The 17,879-nt window shown below is 43.1% G+C and overlaps 1 protein-coding gene across 4 annotated transcripts in view; it reads left to right on the top strand.

The window, feature by feature from the left end:
* The window catches only part of DENND2B (DENN domain containing 2B), a 120,174-nt gene that overhangs the window by 15,663 nt on the left and 86,632 nt on the right, over positions 1 to 17,879 (top strand). Inside the window, exon 1 of one of the 4 annotated variants that reach the window (XM_010341691.3) lies at positions 252 to 1,215. The exons of 2 other annotated variants lie outside the window; for them this stretch is intronic. The gene's annotated coding sequence lies outside the window, so the exon portion shown is untranslated. Of the gene's footprint in view, positions 1 to 251; positions 1,216 to 5,663; positions 7,960 to 17,879 lie in introns of those variants that run through there. One more of the 4 variants, XM_074401065.1, reaches the window with a different exon arrangement.

The following is a 17,879-nucleotide window of genomic DNA, read 5'->3' as shown; positions in this document are numbered from 1 at the left end:
TCTTCAGCACTGATTCACGCTGAACAGACATGAAATGTCATCTGCCATGTGCAGGGACACACAGATGGGTTAGGAGGTGAGGCTGAGAAGACTGGCTGAGGTCAGATCTTTAAGGGATTGAACCATCCAGAAAGTGGGGAGTCACTTTCCCCAGGAAGCAGGAAGGAAACACAAGTGGATGTCGTTTGTAGAAAAGAAACCCAGGAGACCATGTGGAAGATGGAACTGGAGTGGGATGAAACCTGCCAATTTTATTTGTTGTAACTGGAGAGGTGATATTCCAGTCCCTCAAAATTCATTTAGAGCAGAACGTAAGGGAAGTCTCGGGGTGGGCAGGATCAGAACTCCAGATTGCAGAGCTTTCTGGAGCTATAGAGCAGTGATGTTTGGACTTGAACGTGCACCAGACTTACCTGGAGAGCTTGTTACCAATTTAATAGAATTTTTAAAGCAAACATTTGCTTTTTTAACAAATTTGGAAGTGACGCCTCTACTGTTGTCTGGGAACCCCACTTTGAGAACCACTGCTTAAGAGGCTTGGGAGCTGAGAAGCTGCTAAGGGTGTGAGGGCCAGATGTTAATTGGCATGCTCTCTTTTACCAACCCAGAATTTCATGTCTACAAAGCTTTACTTTAGATCTTCTTAGGTGGCTTGCTCTAAAACATCAACAAAGCCTGGTAAAGGTCCATGCTTTCAATGTCCCTTCTCACCATATCCGTATCACTTCCGGATGAGATTTCCAGGTGTATGCTCATCTTTAAACAGCTGCTTGTCTAATTTCTGGAAGATGCCCATCCTGGTCACTTGATTTCATTAGGATTGGTGGCATTTATGCCAGGAAGAGCTTCCCCCCCGCCAGTCAGCACTGCTCCTGCCTGGCAGGGCTGTTTCAGGGACAGCCAGCAGGCGCTGCACTGAGTGTGTTCTGTTGATTAGCCAAGTTTACACAGGACGTGCCTGGGAGATTATCTCTTTAGGCCAGGAGTTGAATTTCAAGGGCAAAGTCCACAGTTGGCAGCAGAAAGGCTGAGAACACCTGGAAGAGGGGAAGGATTTCACTTGCCTTTCACTCCCCAGGCCTCAGTGCCTCTTCCCACAGAGGCTGGCTTTTCTCCCTGTTGCTGCCCAAGCAGGTGACCTTGGGATGCTTCCCACAGAGCAGCGTGGCTCCAGGCACTGCACCTTGCTGTCTGCTTCAGCACCTGTGGCTTCGGGTGAGACACTTGAATTAGTAAATGTCAGTGCCCTCTCCTCCTTGTCATCATCGTTTCTTGAGTCCTTTTCTGGGCTTGCTTCTCTCTCTGCGGGGAAGGTCTTCATTTTCCTTCATAGTCTGTGACTCCCAGGTTTTCCCCAAGCTCTCCTTTTCTTAGCTTCCTTCTAAGTTCCATAGAATTCTGTTTCTGTGTGGGCAGGGATATTACAGACTGCCTGGCACAGTGCTGCCCAGCTTAATCTTTGTAAGGCACACTGGACAAAGGGAGGCAGCTACCCATATGTAGCCTGAGACAACCCACCTGGGACTCCCATAGCCTGAGTGCTGTCCCTGGGGTGGAAGGAGTAGGTGGGTCCACATGGCTGTTGTCTATTTTTGGGGTACTGGCTGGGAACTTGGATTTAGTCTCAGGTGCCTGGGAGATGTGTAGTGAGAGTACCTGTGCCCAAGGTGGCAGAGTGAGGACTGGGACTCAGGTCTTTTCACTTCTGCTGATTTAGGGCCTTGCTGTGCATATAACACTGAAATTGTGTTTTAGGTTAGCAGGCAGACATCAGACCATCTCGGGCTAACTTTTGCTTAAGACATTTTTTAAAAAGCAACAGCATGTGTTCTAAAAACTTTTGCAAAATGGGGAGTATGTAAGGCAGAATATGAGCATCTCCTATAAAGCTGTGCCCCAGAAAAATAGTCATTGTTAACAGTTGGGTACACCAGACTTTTTATTTATTTATATTTTTAAACTAACATCCTTGAGCCATAACAGATTCTTTAAATGTTACATTTGTATATACGTTTATTTTTTTACACAAAAAGTTTATACTCTACTTCAAAAAATGGAAAGTAAAAAGTGTTGGTGAGTTGTAGAGAAATTAGAACCCTCATACATCGTTACTGGGAGTGTTAGGGTATAGCTGCTATGGGAAAGTTTAATTATTCCCCCAAAAGCCCCAAATTGCCATATGATCCAGAAATTCTACTTCTGGGTGTATGCCCAAAATGACTGAAAACGAGGACTCAGATTCTTGCGTGCCAATGTCATCGCAGTGTTACTCACAGCAGCCAAAAGGTGGAAGCAAGCCAAGTGCTCACCGATGGATGAGTGGATAAACAAAACATACAAACCATGTACAAACAAAATGGATGAACACAGTAATACATGCTGTGGAATATTATTCAGCCTTGAACGGGAGGAAGTGCCGACGCATACTACAGTGTAGATGAACTTTGGAAATGGAAATGTTGCCCTAACTGAAATAAGCCATATGCAGAAGCACAAATATTTTGTGATTCTGCTTATGTAAAATACCTAGAAAAGGCAAATTCATAGAGACAGAAAATAGATTAGAGGTAACCCAGGAGCTTGGTGAGAGGGGAGAATGGGGAGTTATTGCTTAGTCCATTGGAGAGTTTCTATTTGGAAGAGTTTGGGAAATAGTGGTGATGGTTGCATGACATCGTGAACATACTTAATGCCCCTGAGTTGTACACTTTAAAATGGTGAATTTCATATGTTTTCCTGCAGTAAAAAAATGGAAAGAAAAGATTATATTATACTGAAAAACATCTCACTTATAATTTACCTAGGATATTTTTCCACCTCAGGATACGCTTTTAAGGTGCAGCATTGCGTTTCTTCATAGGAATTTATAATAATTTATTTAACCAAGCCCCTTTTAATGGAAGATTGAATTGTTTCCCAGTTGTTCCTATTATATGCAGTACTGTAATAAACAGCAGCATCCAGCTGTCTCTGCCCATGTGCCCTAGTTCTTGTATTTCCTTCGGCAAAATTCCTAGAAGGAAAGATTTGCTGATCAAAGGGTGTGCTCATTATAAATGATAATAAATATTGCCAAACTGCCTTGCAAAGAAGTTGCATCAATGTGCTTCTCATCAGCAGTGTATGGAGGTGCCTGTTTCCACCACACCCTGGCCAACATGGGTGTTATATGTGTTATACATCTTTTTACTCTTTGCCAATCTGATAGATGAAAAAGGACTCTTTGCCATAGGTGTTGATGATAATTTTTCCCCCAGTACAAAAATTTTTTGACTTTGTTTATGCTAATTATTTGCCTTTAACATGCTTTACATTTTTATTTAGGCAAATATTTTTCTTCAAGGCACTTCCCCCACCCCACCCCCTTCTCCGCTTTTGAGTTGAATTTTGTCTCATGCTTGGAAAAATCTTCTTCACTTGTCAGAATCACACAAAAAAAATTCATTCATGTTTTCTTCTAGTGTTCCAGTTTTTATACTTAAATTCTAATTAATTTTGCTGTAAGGAGAGAAGTAGGAATTAAATTTTTTCTCTCTCTCTCTCTTTTTTTTAAGATAATTTCACTCTGTCGCCCAGGCTGGAGTGCAGTGGCACAATCTTGGCTCACTGCAACCTCTGCCTCTTCTGCCTCAGCCTCCAGAGTAGCTGGGGATTACAGGCACCCATCATCATGCCCAGCTAACTTTTGTATTTTTGTAGAGATAGATTTTACCACGTTGGCCAGGCTGGTCTTGAACTCCTGACTTTAGGTGATCTGCCCACTTTGGCCTCCCAAAGTGCTGGGATTACAGGCATGAGCCACTGTGCCCGGCAGGAATTAAATTTTGTTGAGAAGAAAACCTAAGATAACCGTTTTTTCCTATTAAATTTATTCTTTATGTAAAATTTATAAACTCCTTTTCATTAACTGCTTAGTGAGTTGAAGCTACCTACATTCAAATTCTTGTAATATTTCTCATTTAGGATGTACCATAGCAATTAAAAACATTTTCTGGCCGGGCTCAGTGGCTCACGCCTGTAATCCCAGCACTTTGGGAGGCGGAGGCCAGAGGATTGCCTGAGGTGTGCTCGTGCGCGCGCGTGTGCGCACGCGCGCGCGCACACACACACACACACACACACACATTTTCTGTTATATTTTTTAAAAATTCCTTTTTTTTTTTTTTTTTTTTTTTTTTGAGACAGGGTCTTGCTCTGTAGCCCAGGCTGGAGTACAGTGACGTGATCTCAGCCCACTGCAACCTCTGCCTCCCGGGTTCAAATGATTCTTGTGCCTTGGCCTCCCAAGTAGGTGGGACTACAGGCATGTGCTACCACACCCAGCTAATTTTGTATATTTTTAGTAGAGATGGGGTTTCACTAGTTGACCAGGCTAGTCTTGAGCTCCTGACCTCAAGCAATCTGCCTGCCTTGGCCTCCCAAATTACTGGGATTACAAGGTATGAGCTACCGTGTCTGGCCTAAAAGAATATTTCTGATTAAGTTTACAAAAAAAAAAAAAAGTCTTTAGTGATAGAGGCAGATTAAAAATGTCACCCAAGTCTTCTGGTTCCTAATCCTGTTTTTTGTTTGTTTTCTCTTATCCTATATATGACACAGTCAGATTTCTTTTGTTAATGTTTAGGGATAATTGCATGAATCCTCTTTGCAAAACTTTCCAGTGCAACCTATGTGCAATTGTATTGATATGCTGGACCTAGACCTTGTCACGTAGAAGCCTGGCCCTTAAAAATTATACCTGCTTTGATGAGCTCACCCTGGCTGAGGTGGGAGTGGGTGGGCAGCTGGTACTGAGGAGAGGCAGCAGGTCAAAGTCTAAGCAGGTGTTAAGACCCAGAAAGGGCGTGGCTTTGGGAGAGGAGCAGCCTGAAACATGTGAGGGAATGGGCCTGCTTTGCGGACAGATTCAGCAAGATTTCTGAAGTGAGAGAAGGAAAAGAAATAATGTTTATTGAGTATCTACTTATGTCCCAGACACTAAGCTAGTCAGATCCCATAACTGTATTTTAAAAGGCAGCTTTTAGTGCTGGATCAACCTAGGGTTGTTGTTCCTAAGGGTTGTGAACTTGCAAACTCAGAAAAGAAAGCCTCGTTCAAGTTAGGGTTTAGGAGACCGAGAAAAGCAGGATTTAACTGGTATCATTTCTGCTCCATCAGCCAGGGGCTTAGACAGAATGTTTTTTTGAGACAGGGTCTTGCTCTGTTGCATGGCTGGAGTGCAGTGACGCTATCACAGCTCACTGCAGCCTCCACCTCCTGGGCTCAAGCGATCCTCCCACTGCAGCCTCTGGAGAAGCTGGGACCATGGGCATGAACCATCATGCTTGGCTAGTTTTTAAAATTTTCGTACAGATGGGGCCTTCCATGTTGTTCAGGTTGTTCTTGAATTCTTGGGCTCAAGTGATCCTCTTACCTCAGCCTCCCAAAATGCTGGGATTACAGGTGAGAGCTACTGTGCCTGGCCCAGAAATTTTTTTTTTTTTTTTTTTTTTTGAGACGGAGTTTCGCTTTTGTTACCCAGGCTGGAGTGCAATGGCGCGATCTCGGCTCACCGCAACCTCTGCCTCCTGGGTTCAGGCAATTCTCCTGCCTCAGCCTCCTGAGTAGCTGGGATTACAGGCACGTGCCACCATGCCCAGCTAATTTTTTGTATTTTTAGTAGAGACGGGGTTTCACTATGTTGACCGGGATGGTCTCGATCTCTTGACCTTGTGATCCACCCGCCTCGGCCTCCCGAAGTGCTGGGATTACAGACTTGAGCCACCGCGCCCGGCCCCCAGAAATGTTTTTAATGAAAACAGGCTAAGCAAGGGAGCCAGACAAACCACTTCCAATCAGCATACATTCATTAGGCCCCTGCAGGACCAGTGCACAGACATATAGTACTTACCCTCAAGGTACTTAATAGTTTATTGGACAAGACATGTGAAAAACCAGTATACTGCATTGAGATTTATGCCACCATAGATGTTTCACTGGGAGGAAAGGATTAATTGAGTTGCTGGTGGGAGGACAGTGGGGAAAAGAAGGGCACAGCTTCACAGAGGAAACAGTGCTCGTACAGATTACGGTGGAGGCATAGTTCTTTTGTAAAGGGACAGGGCAGGGAGGGGCATTCCAGGTGGAAGGATTTGCATGCACAAAGACAGGAGTGAAGCTGAAAGTACAGAGAGTTCAGGGAAGTCCCACTTGGTCCTGTTTGTTGTCCTTGGCAGGGTAGAGTGAGGAGTGTCAAGATAAGACTCCAGAGACAGGTCCCAGGGACGGTTCTTGAAAGGCTGGATCTGCCAGTGTCCAGTCCAGCCTACCAGACCACCCCAAAACACAGTGGCTTCAGACCACAATACTTGCATGGTTCTGGGGTTCTTGCTTGGGGTCTTCTTGGGTAGTTTGAGTTAGATGGTGGCTGGGGTCTCAGCCTCCCGGGTAGCTGGGACTACGGGCATGTGCCACCACACTCTGCTGTATCTGCTAACTTTTTTTTATTGTTTGTAGAGATGGGGCTCTTGTTGTGTTGCCCAGGCTGGGAGTTCAGTTTTAGACATTTCTTATTTCTTCACATAAGTGACTTTTCACATGATGGATTCACCTGATTGTTTTCTTTTTCTGCAGTGTTTTTCAGGTTGTTCCTCTCTCCCCTGTGTATTCTGTAAACTGTAAATTAGATCTAGAGGTCTGATTAGATTTAGGTTACGCATTTTGGGAAGAAAACAACCCTTTATAAATGATGTGGCAGATCAGAGGCACACGATGTTTGACTGGCCCATTATTATTGATGCTAAGTTTGATTACTGGTTAAGGTAGGATAAGCTAAATTTCTCCATTGTGAAATTATGGTTTTCATTTTGTGACTAGCAGGTAATCTGTGTGTGACCTTTGGCATTGTTCCCCATTAATCTTTCACTTAATTAATTTTATTGTTGAACTGTTTGTTATGAAAAATCCCAAGCATAACCGAAGTAGAATAGATGAGCACCACTATGTCTATCATCCAGCTTCCTGTTATATATAACTATTAACTAATAACTATGAATATTAACACGTGAACTAGCTTGTTTTATTTCTATTCTTGTCCACTACTCTTCCTTTTTTACCACTGAATTTTTATTTTATTTTATTTTTTTATTTTTTTTTTTAAAGAGATGAGGTTTCTCCATGTTGGCCAGGCTGGTCTCGAACTCCTGACCTCAGGTGATCTGCCCACCTCAGCCTGCCAAAGTGCTGGGATTACAGGCATGAGCCACCGCGCCTGGCCTACCACTGAATTTTTTGAAGCAAACTCCAGGGTCATACCATTTTATCCATTAATGCTTCGGAATGTATCTCCGAAAGAGCTTTCAGAAGTGTACTGGATGTGTGGTATCTGAATAGCAATTTTTAGGTGTGCTGACAAAGGAATGGAGAAGAGCATAGTTAGGGCTTTTTAGGAGGGAGGGTACAGGGGAAAGAGAAAGGAGCTGTGGATTTAAGATGGATCCTTTTGTGATGAATCATGGATTCCGGCCTGGATTGGCAGAAGGAAAGGCCAGGAGGTGGCTGATATACACTAGGAAAAAGGCTTAAGGGAAGAGAGGCCTAGCCAAGGTCAAAGAGCAGCTGTTGGGTAGTAAGTGGTCAAAAGATAGACAGGAAGGGAAATGTGGTCAGACAGAGGGCATGGTTTTAAGATGGGTAGTCCAAGGTTCAGGATTTGTCCAGAAGTGTGGGTGACTCAAGTGGAAGTGGCATTGACGTCAGGAAATCAGTTGTGAGATAAGGGTTTTGAGTGGATCTATGCATATAGCTATTGAAGTCGCCAGGGTAGAGAAAGAGCCCTCAGGGAGAGCCTGCTGTGTGTTAGGGCAGGAGATGGTATGTGATTCTGTGAAGAATCTGAAGATGTGGGGTAGTCGATTCATTGCAGAGCTGGGGGCACTGTGGAATCTGTTGAAAGCTTAGCCAGTGGTGGAAGAAGACAAGGTGAGAAAAATGCAAGACACCCATTTTAAACAGTTTTAAATCTGTTGTGCTCTGTTGGACATTGCTGCCTACTGGTTGGAGTGGAGAAAAGTAATGAGGTAGGGGGTTAATACTGAAGAGGAAAAGAATTGTGTTACATAGGTGGGGTTGAAGCAGGAACCCTTGAGAGGAGAGTCAGTGAGTCCCTCTTCCTGTTTTATCCCTGAGGGATCCCTTTGCGTTTTAACGCCATTGCTTTTCTGGCTGGGGTTTGTTTTGGTAGGTAGTCTTTGTGAAGATTTGTGTTGCATTATTTACACTTCTCTTACAGGGTTTGGATGGAGGTGAGTAGAGAAGGGGTGGCTGTCCCTGGGTGAAGCAGTGTCCAGAGAACCCATCCTAGCATTTTCTTGCTGCTGGTGACCACTTGCCTCTTAAACATCTAGAAAATCCTTGATTTTCAGGACCAGAGGGAGAATGACCCCTTTTCTGAGCTCATAATATTCCAAACTTGTTCTCTAAACTACCAGGGAAAGCATGCATTTCTCCTATGTAATAGCCATCAAACTTATAGGAAAGAAGCACATTGTAGAGTTCAGAGTTTTGGAGAGCTTTGATATCCAAAAGTTATGGATTTGTAGATGAGCTAGAAATGAAAACTTGAAATAATTCTTCTTCTCAAAGATAGTATCTCTTGAAATAATTCTTTGAGAATGATGATCACTGAAGAAGATGAGATTAAAAGGGAGTTGAGAGAAAAGAAGGCCTACCTGGCCAAATACCAGCATCTCCTGGATTCTGAAGCAAACAGGAGTCTATGCCCATGGTCGCTAGACGTGGGATGATTTCTCACTATCTTGTGAAACACCTGTGTTGAAGGAAGTAAGTGACCTATACACTTGCTTACATGGTTTTTTGAGTTTTAGTGTTGAGAGAAAAGTTATCCTCTTAGGCTATGTTTAGAATTCACGTCCTGATGATTTTGCTGGTGTGTGTGCAGTAGAAATGTCAGTTCTGGCCTGGCATGATGGCATGTGCCTGAAGTTCCAGCTTCATAGCAGGCTGAGGTGGGAGGATTGCTTTGCCCAGGAGTTCAAGTCCAGCCTGGGCAACATAGCACAACCTTGTCTCTTAAAAATAAAAGAAAAAGAAAACTGTCACCAGACACAGTGGCTCACACCTGTAATCCTAGCACTTTGGGAGGCTGAGGTGGGCTGATCACCTGAGGTCGGGAGTTCGAGACCAGCCTGACCAACATGGAGAACACCTGTCTCTAAAAGAAAAAAAAAAAAGTTAAAAAAAGAAAAGAAAACTGTCAGTTCTGCTTCACACATCTTTTCCTGGAGGACAATGATAGTTATTTACATATGAATACTGGCTTATAGCATATACCATATTTTTATATACATTGTTTCTTCAGATTTACATACTGTCTTCTCAGTAGGGAAAATTGATGTCCGGCCACAGTAGACATGAAAACCACACCCTCCTGTACTTTCCATCGCACAGTGGAAGGAATGGGAATTTTGAAATCAGTCCTGGTTTGAATTGGCTCCTCCTCTTACTAGCTATATGACTTGGGCTTTGGTTTTCTTGTTTGGTAAAACAGAACTGGTAACGTTTACCTCATAAGATTGTGTTAGAGTATTAAATGAATTAACGTAATGAACACCTGGGAACAATGCTTGACACACAGCAGATAACTGGTAAAGAGAGGCTTTAATCATGTTAATAACATAGAAACATCATCAGCACCAAAGAAAAGAGCATGCAGCTGTTCTCATCTTGTTTTTTTGTTTATTTTGTTTTTTTCTGAGACATTATTTTGCTTTGTCGCCCAGGCTGGAGTGCAGTGGCACAGTCATAGATCACTGCAGCCTTGCAGCCTTGACCTCCTGGGCTCAAGTGATCATTCTACCCCAGCCTCCTGAGTAGCTAGGACCCCAGATGTGCGCCACCATGCCCAGCTAATTTTTAAAACTTTTGTAGAGATTGGGTCTCGCCATGTTGCCCAGCCCAGTGTCAAAGTCCTGGTTTCAAGAGACCTCCCGCCTTGGCCTCCCTAAGTGCTAGGATTACAGGTGTGTGCCACCATGCCTGGCCTTCCTAATCCTGTTCATTAACATGATGGCTGTGAATGGTCTTCTCCTTGGCAGTCAACATACCAGTTTCTCAAAGGACAAAGTTTTTAAAATTAGTTTTATATTTTAATGAAATTTATAATGATATGTAAGGCAATATTAAATGATATAACAGTAATTTTTACTTTTTTAAACCAAGAATTGTGTTTTATTTGTTTATTTTTCTTGTTTTTACCACTACAGCAACGGTTCTTTTGCTATTTTTACAACCAGTGCTTCTGCAGTTTTGGTTTCCTAGAGTTCTCGTAGAAGCTGCAGATAAAATGCAAATGTTTTATGTGAGATTGCAACTCAGTGAAAACCACTCTGTGAGGAGCTGAGCTAAGGACATCTATGTAGCTTTCAGGTGATCTGCTAGAAAATGGAGCCTAAAATACGCAGGGGCATGGGTTTGCATCATACCCCTTAGGCAGTCTTCCTTAAATCTCACTTTTTTCAGATGGAATTTTGTGAAGAGTTGGACAGTAACTCAAGGCCCTGAGTTCTATAATATATTCTATACTCAACTCTGTATTTCCAACTAAAGGCAGATCCATAGGCTTTGGAAAACAGATGAAAGGATTGACTTCCTACCAGCTAGAAATTGGAGCCATGTTAGAGCCATGTAACTTGTATTTTTGCTTATATTAGAACGTTATTTTGTTTAATCCTTATACTAGCCCTGGCAGGGAAAGGGGTTGACCTAACATTTAATTATTTCTTAAGTATCAGGTATTGGCCTTTCCTTGCATGTACAAATGGAGGCTGGCTCAGTGCTGAGAGACCAGGTGAAGGACTGCATTCCTCCTCTCTTCTTTGTCATCTTTTGGGCCACACGTGCTAGGCAGGAGTTGCGCTTTGCTTTATCTGTGTGACTGCCCATGATCTGGAAATGACTGCTATCATTCCTAGATAACACCAGCCCTGGGGTTTTGCTGAATGAAGCCCACATTACAAATCATGGGATTATAGTGACTGGAGAAAGGCCTTAGTTGAGAGGGGGTGATTATTCCTGTAGGTGAAAAACAGAAGGCCAGGTAGGGAGCTACCTTCACAAAGTGCTCCTGGGTCTGTATCCTCCTTTTTGGTTAGGGGTGGGAAGAATGAGGGGAATTTCAAACACTGAAGAATTTGCATGTGTGGCATTTTATCCTCGTGTAACTTTTTCTCTTTGCAGCAGTGATCCCAGAAAACAGGAAAAACTGCTATATGATCACAATCAGTTTTTAATGTAAAGAAAAGCTGATGATGGTTTTTCGTGACATAGGGCAAATTCAGGATTTGGGGCTTAGGGATAAAGCTGACTGTGAAAGTGCAGGCAGCCGGCTCCTTGGATGAGGTCCAAGTCCAAAAGCCTCAGGGTAAAAGTAAAAGAATGGCTTAATTTCAGTGGACACACTTGGCTTCTCAGATGTTGTACTTTCCTATGGCTTCTTAGTAACTGCTCTGCCATGTGGTGGCTGTGTTAGAGGGGGTACTATATCCAGAAAGAAGGCACATGCCAGTAGAACATCTGTGCTGGTTCATAGGTGGCCACACAGCCATTATTTCTTGATTAGTTTCAAGTTGTAGATGTTTCATATTTGTCTAAACACAAGATTGGCTTGTGATTACCTGCTGGCTTACCAGCCCACTTCTCTCACTCTGTTTCTTTTCTTTTCTTTTTTTCTTTTTTTTTTTCTTTTTTTTTTTTTGAGGAAGAGTCTCACTCTTTTGCCTAGGCTGGAGTGCAATGGTGTGATTTTGGCTCACTGTAGTCTTCATCTCCCTGGTTCAGGAGATTCTCCTGCCTCAGCCTCCGAAGTAAAGCTGGGATTACAGGTGCCCACCACCATGCCTGGCTAATTTTTATATTTTTAGTAGAGATGGGGTTTTACCATATTGGCTAAGTAACTTCTGACCTCAGGTGATCCACCCAGCTTGGTCTCCCAAAGTGCTGGGTTACAGGTGTGAACGACTGTGCCCAGCCTTCTGTTTCTTGAGCTTCTCATTGTCTCAGAGAAATAGAGAATTCTAAGAAATAGAGTTGCTGGTTGTGTAGTCTAAACTAAGGCCATGTAATGTCATTGCTTTTGTCTCCTTTGTCACCCTCTTTTTTTTTTTTTTGATACAGGGTTTTGCTCTGTTGCCAAGGCTGGAGTGCAGTGGTGTGGTCACGGCTCACTACAGCCTCAACCTCCTGGGCTTAAGTGATCCTTCTACCTCAGACTCCCAAGTAGCTGGGACCACAGGCATGCACCTCCATGTCCATGCCTGGCTAATTTTTTTTTTTGGTAGAGATGGGTCTCTCTGTGTTGCCCAGGCTGTTGGTCACCTTCTTTATCATAGCTCAGTCCTGAGGGCATTTCCTTGGCCTTCTGAATGTGTCTGAGGGATGGGATCTAAAAAGTCTACTCCCCTGGGGGCTGATCCTATGACTTTATGAAGTTCTACCCAAGAATCTTTCCTTTGCTGAAACTTCACCAAAGGAGCCAGTCCTATGGCAAGTTACAAATCTGTGAAGTGAAAAATGTATTAAACTTTTCTGTGGAATATGGGAACTGTAGTCTCTGCCCTTCAGTCGTGAGCAACTCTCCCAGCCGACCTCCTCCCTTTTGCCTTCTTTGTTCTTGTTGCTGAAAATGTTCGACCTGGATGAAAACCTGTAAGCCCTGCTCTTCCTCCCAGCTCTTCATTTTGGTAGAGCTTTTGTTATACTTCTGTCTACGATATAATCCTCTTTTTCTGCTAACCTTTTCCATTATTTCAGGTAAAACTCATCTGCTGTTACCAGATTACCCTTATTTTCTTTTATCTTTTTGTGGAAAATTAAGGAACTTTATTTATTTTCTAATTAAAGAAATACATGCTTGTTGAGGAATATTTGGACAATAACAAAACATTTTAGGAAGAAAGTAAAAGTCATATAATCCCCTAGAGCATAATTATTGTTAATTTTTGGTATATATTGTCTTTGGGATCTTCTTCACACGTGTTACACATACGCTTTTTTATCCCCTAAATGTGCCATCATTTTGCCCTTATATTTTGTAGCCTACTTTTCTGACCAATATTACTTGGATATCTTCTACAGACAGTACATATAGGGCTACTCTATAATGTTTAATGCTTCATAGAATTCCATCGTATAGATGATTGTTATTTAGTTAAGCGGGTGATGGACTTTGGGGTTGTTTCTGTTATTAGAAGCTATGTGGGCCAAAGCGGGAGGATTGCTTGAGGCTAGGAGTTTGAGACCAGCCTGGGCTATATAGTAAGACCCTATTTCTAGGAAAAAGCAAAAAATTAGCTGGTGTGGGGGTGCTTGCCTGTAGTTGCAGCTTCTCAGAAGGCTAAGGCGGGAGGATCACTCGAGCCCAGGAGTTGGAGGCTACATTGAGCTGTGATTTTGCCTCTGCACTCCAGTCTGGGCAATAGAATGAGACTCTGTATCTCTTTAAAAAAAAAAGTATGTGGTGGCAAATATCTACATATCTATATAACTATGCCCTACTTGTATAACTTCAGGATAGTTATTTCTAGAAGTTTTTAAAAATGGAATTACTGGTTCAAAAGGTATGTAATATACTTAAATTATTTAATAATATTTTTTAGAACTTGGAAAAGTATGTGGAAAAGTAAAAGGTTAATATAATAAAAATCTATGTACCGTCATCTAATTTCATAAATATTAACATTGTATCAAATTTACTTCAGATCTCTTATTTAAAATTTTTAAAAATTTGACAAATAATGTACTCATGCTTGGAGGCTCAGGAAAAAAAAAATTGGACAAATATGAGTAAAGCTGTCTGCAGTCTTTCTTCCTCCTGAAACTGACAAAAGCCTCATCACTGTCCATATCTTATTCTTTTACATACATGTCTTCATAAATAATGTATTATGTTTTAAATTTTATACACATGGTACCATTCTTACAGGCAACCTTTTGCAGCTTGATTTTTTCATTCAAGTTCATTTTTGAAAAGTTTTCATGTATAAAATTACTCGGTTTAATTGGTGTATAGCTCACCATTGTATGGCAGTGAGAAATGGTTAAAGTCTTCCTAATTTTTGTGTATTACAGACACTGTTGTAATGACTGTGCAAGAGTCTGTGTACACTAGCTACCTTGCAATGGAAGTGATGTGGTGGGGAGTATGATTCTTTAGCTTTACTAGTTAATTCCAGATTGCTCTCTGTAGTGGTTGTATGTGTTTACCAGCAGTGTATATAAGTTTTCATTTCCCCATTTTTTTTGCTAACACTTGGAGATACCATGCTTCTCAGTATTTTCCAGTCCGATGAGTGTGAAATAATATCTCATCACTTTAATTTGCATTTTCTCAATTTATCAAAGAAATTGAGCAATATTTTATTTTCTTTGAATTCCCTGTTCATATCTTTTACCTATTTTTCAGTTGGGTTTTTGTCTTTTTCCTTTAGGAGTTTTTAATATATTCTGATTTTTAATCATTTGTAAGTTATGTGCTTTGTAATTATTTTCTTCCTGCCTGTCCTTATCTTTTAACTTTGTATAGGGTATCCTTGTGAGGACATGTATGTGTATGTGTGTGTGTGTGTGTGTGTGTGTGTGTGTACCTGAATTGTTTTCCAGAAAAATTGTACTGGTTTACAAAACATCCAGCAGTGTGTGAGAGTGCCCAGCTTGCCACCCTCTGCCTGACTCTGTAAATAGTTTTCTCATCTTGCCTGGTGTGATAGACAAAAAGTGGTATTGCCCTTTGTTTGGTGCCTTTTCTTAGAACATTCCTCTTTGTTACAGCCAAAAGCTGGCTTTTCCCTGAAGATCTTACTTTCCTTGTGACCCTCTCCAGTGAAGCCACTTCACCTCCTCCCAACTCTCGCTCTGAACTCCTGATGTTGCTACCAAGCCCTGCCTGGCAACCTTTCCTGTAAGAAGTTAGTCCCTCCTCTGCCCGCTCTTGGTGCCCTTACCTGCCTATTGACTTCAGGCTGTTTAAAACCTTCTTCACATGTCCTCTTTCTGGCATAATTAGGATTTGAGGAGTTGAGGAGTTGAGAATCCATCAGTGCTGGCCTCACGGTCCCTCAGTCCTTCCAACTCTAAGGACTTCATCTTCATGCCTCTCAGGGTACCTTTGGCTTTATCACTTGGAGCAGTTTTGCTTTTAGGATCCTGAACTCTGAGATCCCCTTCCCTTCCCCAGTCTCCTTTCTGTTTCCACCTCCTACTCCTTCACTGTCCCCTCCCAAGAGCTGGTTCTCCAGCTTTTCTCTGCCTGTGTAGCTCTTAGCCGCTGTGGCCACTGCCTGCTGATTTTTCTGTTCAGCATGAACCTCAAAGGCAGAAATTCTCCTCCTGCACTTGCTGCTTACCTCAGTTCTCTCTCTCCCTTGTCCTTTCTGTGATCCTCAGCCCTCGTGGACCATTCGAGCAGATTTTTCTGCCATAGCCCCTAGACAGGCTCTGAGTATTGCTTCATCTTTCAGAAGCATAATCTCTAACCCATCATTCTTTTCTCAGAAAACCTCTGTGATTCCCCAGAGAAAGACTAAGATCCCTAATTTGGCTTTAAGAGCCAACAAGTCTCTGTCTTTCCAACTCTCTTTCTCCCTGGTCTACTCTCAGTTAAACTCCCATCAGACTGACCAACACTTTTGCTCTTTATACGTCCTCTGCTTTCCTGCCTCCAAGCCTTTGTGCGTGTAGTTCCATCTGCCTAGGAATACCCTTTGATTCTTTTGCCATTTGATCTTCCAGGCCTAGCTCAAGGGCCAGTGTCTCTGTAAAGTGTTCTTGAACCTTTAGTTGGAAGTAATCTTCTGCCTAAGTTACAACATTGCATCTCTCTAATGGCTTTGCTCTAGTGGCACTTAATTTCATCTTTCTAATGGCACTTAAAATAGTCTTCTTGGTATTTATGAGATTTATGTGTCTATTCTATTCACCCTACTGAGTGGAAACTCCTTGAGCATGGGCCCACATCTGATGCATTTGGTGTCTCAACCAGCACTAAGCATATTGGCTTATGCATGGTTGGTGTTTGGTGTGTATTAGTTGAATAACTGTCTGACTATAAGTATGAATGGAAAGAGGAAACATGGCTGTCCTGGCTTCCCAGGAACTGTACTTGAAATTTCATACTGCCTCCATTCTCCTGCTCTAGTGAGTAAAGAATCAGACTCACAGCTTGACTTGACCCAGGCCGACAGAGGAAGAGTTCAAGCTCCTGGCCCACACTGCACCTGCAGGAGCCTGAAGCTTGTCCTACCGTGGGAGCAGGAGCCCTGAATACCGGGAGTTTCATCTGGATGTTTTTGGGTTTAGGGAGTTAGGCTGGCTGCATTCCATGCCGTGCAGGAGAAAGGATTTCGGAGTAGCACAGAAAAAGGAAACCCCGAGCATGCTCTTGGCAGAGGTGGGTGCAGAGGGGCTGGAGAGCATAGTGACCCAGAGGGGAGGGTTTTATTTTTACCAAGTCATGCAACTTTCCTTCCTCCATACCTAGCAGGGCTGAGCCTCCACTGAATATGAGGAAAACACTATGGGTGGTGATATTTGCCACTCTCTTGTCTTGGGACCTTGAGTCATAGTCTAACTCTTCATCTCAAACAACCTTCTGTCTCATTCTGTCCAACTACTGTTTGTCCTTTGCAGCCTGGCTTACATTTCCTCTCCCACAGAAACCCCATCCTGAGCTGCTCTAGCCCCTCCACCACCTCATTGTCCCGTCTTTCTGGTTTGTGTCCCACACTTGGATTGCTTGCTGTTGTGTCTCATCCCCCTACATTCATCTGTGAGCTCCCCACGTGCAAGAATCACATTTCATGTTTTGTTCTCTTAGCTGAAACAAAGTAGCGATCAATAATTACTGTCAGCGTTATTAGGAAGTCTGCTATTGGAACTTGGAAGATTATCAGTAGCAGAAAAGCTGAAGTGGGAATGGAAGGACGTGAAAGTAGAACTTAGCTTGGGCTAGTTCTCCAGCATCTAAATCTGGGGAAGCACTGCCCTTTCATCTTTCCCACTCTTCTGGTGCCCAAGGGAGGTGAGTGGGTTTCTCAAATTCTGGCTTCTGAAGCCCTGCCTTTCAACAGTAATCAACATTTAGGCAGGTGAGGGAATCAGGTATTCAGGGTGTGGCCTCCAGGGAAGAAGAGAGGTGATGGCTGGCACCTGATGTTGCAGTGACTAATGTGAGGCAGACTGGCGCCATGCCTCCCAGCCCCCTGTATGAGTGAGCTGTAGGCACACATGGTAGATTGAAGCTGGAAGGATCCTTTACCAGCCCCTTCTCTGAGCTGGAAGCAGGCGGGGAGCAGCAAGCCAATTGGCAGACTTGCCTTTTCTGCCTTAAAGTACTTTGTTTCTGTTGCTAACAACAGACATGGGTAGTATAAATAAAACACAGACACACAGGCACAGAGACACATATGTGGAGACTGAATATTTGAGCCGTCAGGGGCGGGGGGAGGGTGGAGGTGGACGGGGACTGAAAATGTGTGGCTAAGCTTCTCAAGATAGTGTGGCCTAGGTCTTCTCTCCAGCCTGGGAGATGGGCGTAGTGTAAGGGGTGGCTGTGTGGGAGGACCCTCCGAAGTAGGAAGTGATACTGTCTGGATGCCGCAGGTTTCAAAGACTAGGTGCTCATTACGGCTGGATGCAGTCCTCCTCAGGCAGACTCTTCTGAGCTAGTTGCTGGTGATCCAAGGGCCAATGGCAACTTCTTTCCTTCTGTTCTGCCCTTTTTTTAAGGCTTGATTCATTGATCCCTGTTAGTGCTCACGTGCGGTGTACTGGTCAGCAGCTGCTGTGGCCTTTCTAGGTGACCTGACCTATACAAGCCAGCATGCCTA

Source organism: Saimiri boliviensis, chromosome 6 (assembly GCF_048565385.1).
Source record: "Saimiri boliviensis isolate mSaiBol1 chromosome 6, mSaiBol1.pri, whole genome shotgun sequence".
NCBI lineage: Eukaryota > Metazoa > Chordata > Mammalia > Primates > Cebidae > Saimiri > Saimiri boliviensis.
The sequence above is the reverse complement of the archived record's forward strand: the minus strand, read 5'-3'. Positions and strand labels throughout refer to the sequence as shown.